A 9,214-nucleotide genomic window follows, 5' to 3' on the forward strand; every position below is an offset into this window, starting at 1 on the left:
TGAATAATATATTCAGTTTATAACTGAGTAAAAAAGAAGTTAAATAAATTTTGATCAAATTGAGTTGTCTACACACAATGAATTTGCAAGAAAATTGCTGAATTTTACATTATGTCTATACATACATGCCCTTAGCTAAAATTCCACTATGCAGGTTCTCATTGATCTGGCTTAAGAGGCAACAATCTTTTTTATAGCAGAAGGCTTCAAAAATTGTTTTTACTTACATACTTACTGACTTGTTGAGCAATGCATAATGATGATATTAAATTGAATAAACCCTTTGGCGATTCTTTGGAATGCAAAGAAAATGAACTGCTACTTAGACTCTTAATTGAAAACTGGCTTAATATAGATAGGAATAGAAATATAGTTTGAGATAAAACAAGTCAAACCTCTGCAAGTATTTTTGTCCCTCCTAGGGTTATAGAGAAATCTGGATTCAATTTTAATTCAGGGTTTTGGGGGAAAAGGCAAGAAAAAAAGGTGACTGAGGTCAAAGGAGTCTTGTCCGAACTCTCGAATTGGCTTCCCAGTTTGCTCTGTGACCTACAGTTGTCCCATGCATCTTGAACACTGTTTCCAAGTTTTCTGTCTTTATCTGTTCTGGCTGCTGAAACAAAAATGCCATGGACTGAGTGGCTATCAACAACAGAGATTTATTATTCACAGTTGTGGAGGCTGGGAAGTCCAAGGTCAGGGTGCTGGCAGATGTGCAGTCTGGCGAGGGCCCACTTCCTGGTTCATAGATGGCCGTCTTCATGTTATAATTTCACATGGCAGAAGGAGCAAGAGAGCTTGCCCTTTTAAGGCACTAATCCCATTCATCGGGCTCCATTCTTATAGCCTAATCATCACCCAAATCCCCACCTCCAAATACCATCACACTGGGGATTGGGTTTCAACATATGAATTTGGGGGGATGTAAACATTCACTCTAAAGCTCCACCATGATGAAAATAACTATTTAGTATTTGGGTAGCATTTTATGGCTTGCAAAGCACTTCTCAGAGTGCCATAGGAGCAGTGATATCTATTGACCCATTCTGATCAATACTTAAATATTCTCCTAGCACCTGTTACACACCAGCCATTATGTTGGGACTTACAGAGAAAAAGATGAATAAGTTTGGTTAGTTTTTCAAGAACTTTAGTTAAAAGATATTAATAGTTGGATGGAAAAAACGAATATGAGAAGTACTGAAAATTATAAGGAGCTTATCCCAGAAATCATAACCTCTCTTGTGCATGCAACCACTTATTCTCTTTTCTTTAGCTCACATTTATTATAATTACCATTATCATTATTTAGAGCCTTTTGTTCACTCGTTCAGCAAAAATTTACTGTTAAGGCACTCTTCTAGGTGCTGGACAGGGAAAAAAATCCTGCCTTCATGGAATTTATAATCTATTGGGCAGAAGAGAGAGAAAACAAACTAAATGAGCAAATAATGTAGGTTTTTTTAAGCAGCATTTCTTTAATATTTATTAAAATATTATATCCTTCTAAAAATGCAGGTCCTTCTGTCCCTATGCTTTCTTAGAGGAAATCTGCCCAGCCCTGTCTCAGAAAATCTAATCCTGTAGGACTTGCTGCTGGTCTCATGATTCCGCCTCTTGGGCAAGGCTGATGGGCCAGGATGGGGCAGTAGTCAATTGGATTTTATGTGCCCAGGTTACCGATGGGAACTCCAGTGAGACATAATGTGAACCTTACTTCAGCCATATGCGAGGAGAAGCAGAGAACACCTCTATGCAGGGGGACAGAAGAATGAAGTGGGGACTTGAAGAAGTGTGCCCAGAGAGTATAAATGTTGTCCCTGCTGAGGTTTAGCTACACTTCCTTCCCTTGAATTCCACAAGGTACACCTGCTCCCTTTCCGTAGCCCCTAGCAGCCATTTTTCTACTCTCTGCTTCTAAGAGTTTGACTTTTTCTTTTTACTCCACATAAGTGATACCATGCAGTATTTGTCTTTATCTGGCTTATTTCACTTAGCATAATGCCATCAAGTTTCATACACATTGTCACAAATGACAGGATTTCCTTCTTTCTCATGGCTGAATAATATTTCATCACACACACAGACAGACCCCACTTTATTCATTTATCTGTTGATGGACACAAGTTGTTTCCATATGTTCACTATTGTGAATAATGCTGCAAAGAATATGGGGGTGGAAATATCTCTTCAAGATTCTGTTTTCGTTTCCTTTGGATATATAACCAATAGTGGAATTACTGGATCATATGGTAGTTCTACTTTTAATTTTTTGAGGAAGCTCCATACTGTTCTCCACTCTCGTTTACATTCCCACCAACAGTGCATGAGGCCTCCCTCTTCTCCACATCTTTGCCAACACCTGCCATCTCTCATCTATTTGATAATAGCCATTCTGACAGGTGTGAGCTCATTGTGGTTTGGGTTTGCATTTCCCTGATGTTGAGTGATGCTGAGCACCTTTTCATGTGTGTGTTGGCCATTTGCACAGCCCTCATTTTTATGCAGGTAAAGTATCATTAATAAAGGAGAACCTAGGTCTCTGGGTACATTAGCAATTAGCCAAGTTGATGCAACAAATAAATGGAGCACTGGGTGTTATGCACAAACAATGAATCATGGAACACTTCATCTAAAACTAATGATGTAATGTATGGGGATTAACATAAGAATAAAATAAATAAAACAAACAAACAAACAAACAAAACAAATAAATGGTAAAAGGGGAATTAGAGGTCTTCTGCTCTCCAGTGGAACTTGTTTCACTTCGTTTTTTATTAGCTTTCAGTACTCCCATGACACCCCAAACCATTCTGTTATACTTATTTTACTTTAATAGACTTGCTAATGTTTTGAGTGTCATCAGAAAAAAAGCCTTTTTATAAACTAGATCTAAAAAAAGAGCAAGGATCTAATAAGCATTCTTGGCAGTTTAATTTTAATATTTAAAATATTTTATTTTATTAATGTAATCTATTTATATTGTTAAAAAAAACAGGATTCAAAGTTTTAAGGCAGCAAAACAATGCTACTACTTTACTCTTTCGTACTTCCTTGTCTTCTCTCCAGGACCAGTCACTTTCAAATTAGAGCTGGTTTGTTTTTCTTTTCTCTTCTTCTCTTTTTTGTTTTTTATCTTTGTATTTCTTAGTACTCGTACCCATATAACTCCATTTATCCCAGTCCCAGGTCTCTTTGTTATAGTTTTCATGTAAACTCCGTAATACACTGTTATAATTTTTGCTGTAAACTATGCATTCATAAGAGGGATAACATTGCCCTCAAGAGGATGAAAATTGATTGTTGGTGGGGGTGGTGAAAAATTCTTAGATATTACGATAGTCTGTAGCCCTGTAAAGGTTGACCCCACCCAATAGAACCTTATTCCTTAGAATTTAACTTCTCTCATTGGGTTTTTTGGGAATCATGTAAGCAGCACTGACATCAAGTTTATGGAAGAGATACAGAATGTATACAAGATCAGTGCTAAAATCCATGGTGAGCAGGTGACTTCTTTTCTTTGTTTGCTCTGCCTTGAGGCATATTGAAAGAGGAGGCATAATCATGAGATGTTGTTTATGTGTGATCCTCAGTGTTTTTATCTGTGACTTAGGCCTTGAGAATGAAATAAAAATAGTTTATACTTTTTATTCAATTCTATAAGTTATTCAGCCTATTAAATGCTGAAAAGAAAAAAATGTTGACAATATACAAATGCATATCTAGCAGTTATTTAACAGTTATTTTCTCATATCAAGCGAAAGCTAAAGGTTGAGTTCACTAAAAATAATTTTTAAGCAATTTAATTTTTAAACTACAGCCAACTCTTGAACAACATAGGTTTGAACTACATGAGTCCACTTATATGCAAATTTTTTTTGATAAGTACAGTACAGTACTACAAATGTATTTTCTCTTCCTTATGATTTTCTTAATAACATTTCCTCTTCTCTAGTTTACTTTATTGTAAGAATATAGTATATAATACATATACAAAATATCTGTTAATCAAATATTTATGTTATTGGTAAGGTTTCTGGTCAATGATAGGCTACTAGTAGTTAATTTTAGGGGAATCAAAAGTTCTCCATGGATTTTTTACTGTGCAGGGGGTCGACACCCTTGACCCTTGCACTGTTCAAGGGTCAAGTGTAAATTACTTTAAACAAAAAAAAGTTTCAAAACCTCTTATTACTGTGTATTGTGTATGTTGCTAATTTGCATATTAATTTCATACATTATAATTTATAGAACTAACTTACATTAACATTTACTGTGCAGTCACACAGTTATGAAGTTGTTACATGACACTAGCTTTTTTACTTTTAACTTTTTAACTTTTAAAAGTGTAGTCATTCTGAAACCTGCCTTGAGTAAAAAGAGTAAACTTTGTATTTTTTTCTTTTTATGTATAAAGTACAGATATGCATACAACATATAAGCAGGTATACCATATATCATGGGTATTAAAATTTGATTGCAGGAGATGAGTGATTCGGAAAAAAAAAGTCAAAAAATTTTCTTAGGGAGTGATAATGAAAAAAAGGTTGTAAAACGGACTTAAACTGTCATACGCATTTCAAAGAAGTTAAAAGGAAAAAATAATTGCTTCTTTATGTATATCGACAATTTTATCATTTCTAATCTTCGATCTGTATGTAAGATTTGATTTTCCAGGCCTAGTGTTTCCTGCTGGAGAAGATGGGGAGGTGGTTGCTTGTCTTGAGTGAGGTAACTTGATGCCTCCAAGTCCTTTGCCTTACAGGGTCCTACAGGTTAAAAATGACTCTTTTAGTAATCACCCCATGTGCCCTTAAGCATATAGCTTACTCTGTTCTAAGTCCAACTGCTTTCTGTCTCCCAAAGTTATTGCAATATGATGTCTACTGACGTCTCTGTTCTTCTTGTCCTTTTGGATTTACAACATTTTCTTTCTTTCGTGTTATAATGCAGATCAATGAAATAAGTTTATATGGCCAATTGCTATGTTCAGTAGAAATTCATGTAGCTTCCTAGGTGGGAATAAATATAATCTTTTAACCATATTCATTTAACCAGACACTTTCCCTATCCTCCTCCCCATCTTAAAAAATTTTAACATGCATAAATCCTTTTGAATTTCTTCTGTAAATTAAGTTTCCCAATCTGTTTTGATAACAGATATAAAGAATACAATTCATGAGACTGTGAGGGAAAGATTTATATTCAGCTCGAAGCTGAACTTGCCTGGGGGATACTATTATGATAAACAAATGCTACGGTTTTATGGTTTCTCCTAAAGCTGACATTTAGGGATTAACAGGTATTGTTACCCCACTGGGCACTGGGGAGATACATGTCAGAGGAGGCAGGAAAACAAAGAGGGTAGCAGAGAAGTAGTTACAAAACTGTGATGATTTCATTATTCTACAAGGACCAGACGGTTGAATGAAACTGTGCTTGAATAAAAGTGCTTTTTCTGCTCTTCTTTCCAGTGATACTAGAGGAAATCAGTGGGGGACAACAATTACAAAATAGACTGGGTGGGTGAGCAATCCCCCAGTGCTAGATCACCAAGCAAAACCCTCAAGATAGTGTGCACATAGCCCGACCCTGCAGGAAAAGAGACCTCAAAATACCTTTTACTGACACCATAGAATATGCCTAATTGACCTTTTGAGTGATTGCATTGGCTCTCTTTTCTAATAGGCGAGGTGAAGCAGTCTATTTGAATAAAAACAGTGTTGTCTCAGCTTAGAAGTATGAAAGAGCACAAAGATAAATCCCATTATAGGAATTTCAGTTTATCCAGTCTACTCTTTTTTTAAACCAATTTATTGAAGCATGATTGACATACAAAACGTTGTATGTATTTAATGTTTACAACTTGATGAGTTTGGAAGTAAGTATACACCTGTGGTGAAACTATCACCACAATCTATGCCATAAACATTCCCATCACATCCAAAAGCTTCTTCCCACACTCATTATTATTTCATGTGTGTGATAATAACACAGTTCTACCCTCTTAGCAAAATTTTAAGTATAGAATACAGTATTGTTCACTACGGCATTATGCTGTAGAATCTGTAGAACAGACCTCGAGGATTTATTCATCTTGTATAACTGAACCTTTGTACCCTTTGACTAAGAGCTGCCCATTACCCCCTTACCTCAGTCCCTGACAACTACCATTCTACTCTGTTTCTATGAGTTTGTATCCAGTCTACTGTTGATCCAATACAGTTACCAAATTTAGAAGCAATTGTTATAGTGCTTTCATTTAGTACACAGTTTATATTATTCATATTTCAATATTATTGTTTCAATATTATTCTTTATTGTTTTTTTTTTTTTCTCTCCAGTACAGAATCCAGCCCAGGATCACATGTTTTGTTTAGTCATCATTGTCTCCCTTGATACAAGAACAGATTTCTGAATTTTTTTTTTTTTAAGATTTTATTTATTTATTTGAGAGAAAGAATGAGAGAGAGAGAGAACATGAGAGGAGGGGGGAGGGTCAGAGGGAGAAGCAGACTCCCTGCTGAGCAGGGAGCCCAATGGGGGACTCGATCCTGGGACTCCAGGATCATGACCTGAGCCGAAGGCAGTGGCTTAACCAACTGAGCCACCCAGGCGCCCAGATTTCTGAATTTTCATTGTCATTAGTGGCATTGACAATTTTGAAGAATAAAGGACAGCTACTTTTAGAATATTCATCACTTTGGGTTTGTCTGACAATGTCACATCTAAAGATGACATCAGTTGGTTTTTGAATCTCAAATCATCATTGCATTTCGAGAATAAGTGCATTTTGGGAATACCTGCATTTGATTTGCTAGTATGTATTTAGGATTTTTGTCTCTACGTTCATGAGAAAGATAAGCTTGTAATTTTTGTTTCTTTAAATATATTTGTCAAATTTTAGTGTTAAGCTTAGGTTGGCCATATTAAACAAGTTGTTTGCCCTTTTTCTTTATTGTGGAAGAGTTTGTTTAAGATTGATGTTATTTTTAAATATTTGCCAGTAAGTCCATATGGATCTGAGTTTTTGAGGAGTAAAAGATTTAATAAAATATACAATCAATTTAATAGAAATAGGACTTTATAGGCTATTTATTTCTTTAATTGTGTCATTTTTGCTAAGTTTTTTTTTCTAGTAATTTGTCCAGTTCTCTTTTTTCTTCTTTTTTTCACAAAGTTTCTCAAAGTATGCTTCTAAGGTATTTTAGATTCTGTAGCCTTTTTAGTGATATCTTTTTAAATTATTCCTGATACTAAAATTTTTATAACTAATAATTATTCTCTGTGTCTTAAGTTCTCAGTTTTATTATTTTTTCAAAGCTTTAATTCTTGGTCTGTTGATTTTCTCTTTAGCATGTTTGTTTTCTGTTTTATTGATTTTTACTCTTAACTTTATAATTTTCTTTTCATTTAGTTTAGGTTTAATTTTTTTAAAATGTTTAATAAACTTATATCACTTGTCTTTAGCCTTTTCCCCCTTAACACATACATTTTAAAGTTTTTAAATTTCCCTTTAAACACTGATTTCACTTTATTTTATAAGATTTAATATGTTGCATTTCTTATTCAAATGAATATATTTTCTGATTTCTATTTTTATTATGTCTTTGATCCATAGATAATCTAGAAGTGTATTACTTAGTTTCCAAATATTTTATTATTATTTTTCCTATTAAAAATTTATTTTCTTCTTTATGTTCAGAAACAAAGAAGTGACCTTGTCCACCCCCCCCCCCCCCCCAGGGCCTCCTCTTGAAGGAAAAGGGAGTCAGGGTGTGTGTGGGCCGTGGCTGTTAGTATGAGGTCGAATGTGGGAGTTCTTTCTCCCTCCTTTCCCTACAGTCACTCTTCTTTTCAGAATCCCCCTCCAAAAAATATAGGTTTGGACACAGCTTGCCACCCACTGGGGTATTGGGGAGGCACAGCTGGAGACAAAATGTAATGCCCACATTCAAGAGGAGATGGATTCAGTGCATGTCTGGAGGTGACTAGCGAGGGAGGGAGGGAGGTTGGCTGAGGAAGCTGCTAAGTGGAAGGAGGGCAGAGAGGCTGGGATCCTCCCTTTCCCAGCACCCCCCCACCCCCCTTCCTTGCAGCCCCCTTCTACCATAACTGATCCTCACAGTCCTCGTCCTTTATCCCCTTCAGCCACAGTTGGCCAAAGTCCTCAAACACGGTATCACCATCTGTGGCATAGTTGGTGTACTTAGGGGCATCTGTTTTAGAAGCAGCTGTCTGGGGCCCGGGAACAGTGATATGGTTGTGGGGCTTGGGGTGCATAAGAACAAAAGGCAGCTCCACGGAGACATCCCCACCATGAGACACTACCAGCTTCACCTAGACCTTGTAGGACATCAGGATTCCCAGCACCTCCTTGTTGGCACCCTCCTTCACAATGGTGCTGGAAGCCAGGTTGGTGTCCTTGTGCTTGAGCTTCCCATCGAGGGCAAGACCATGCTACTTCCGGTTGTCACTGAGCAGCAGGGTGAGTGTGTACACCTTCAGAATGGGGAACTGGGTGATACTTGGTCATTTTTTTCTATCTGAGCCACAGGACACTTATACTGGGCAGCTGAAGAGGCAGATGTTGGCATGTTGTCTCACAGAGACTTTGATCTTCTTGACGGTCTGGGTGGAGGTGTTGGTGATGTGGACATTGACACTGAGGGGCTCCCCATGATAGTTCAGCTCCTTGTCCAGGGAAGTCTCAAGGTGCAGGGACTGGTCAGAAATGAAGCGGTGGGTGGTTTCTGCTGAAGGCTGGGGTCTGGTTTCTCTGGGGCAAATTTCACCTTTCAGATCACCAGATGCATGGAGCTCTGTGGCTTTTCTCTTCTAGTGATTTGGCAGAGAAGACTCGAATCTCAACGTCTGCTCCACAGGCCTACCCTGTGTCCTCTGGGCCTGGCTGCAGTGTGACGGAGCAGGGCAGATTCTGGGGTATTATTATATCCAGGTCCTCATGGCCATAGCGGAAAGTGCAGGTGAGGGTCGCAAACACTTTGCGGTCCTTTAAGTAGTCAGGGTCCACAAGCCCCATGCCATCCACAGGGTCCACTTTGTCCTGGTGGTCTACAAAGTCCCACTTGCCAAAGTACACCTTGAGCTTGCAGTTGGGGCTCGAATTCTTGAAGACCCTAGTGCCTGCGTTCCCTTCATGGTGCACACGCCCGCTGCCCTGCCGGGTTGCAGCTAGCTGGCAGCCTCCCAT

At 37.7% G+C, this 9,214-nt stretch overlaps 1 pseudogene; it reads right to left on the minus strand.

The window, feature by feature from the left end:
• Positions 1-8,050: 8,050 nt before the first annotated feature.
• Positions 8,051-9,214, minus strand: LOC118006379 (annotated as a pseudogene).

This window comes from Mirounga leonina, unplaced genomic scaffold, assembly GCF_011800145.1.
Source record: "Mirounga leonina isolate KUSES-001 unplaced genomic scaffold, KU_Mleo_1.0 Mir_96, whole genome shotgun sequence".
Taxonomy (NCBI): domain Eukaryota; kingdom Metazoa; phylum Chordata; class Mammalia; order Carnivora; family Phocidae; genus Mirounga; species Mirounga leonina.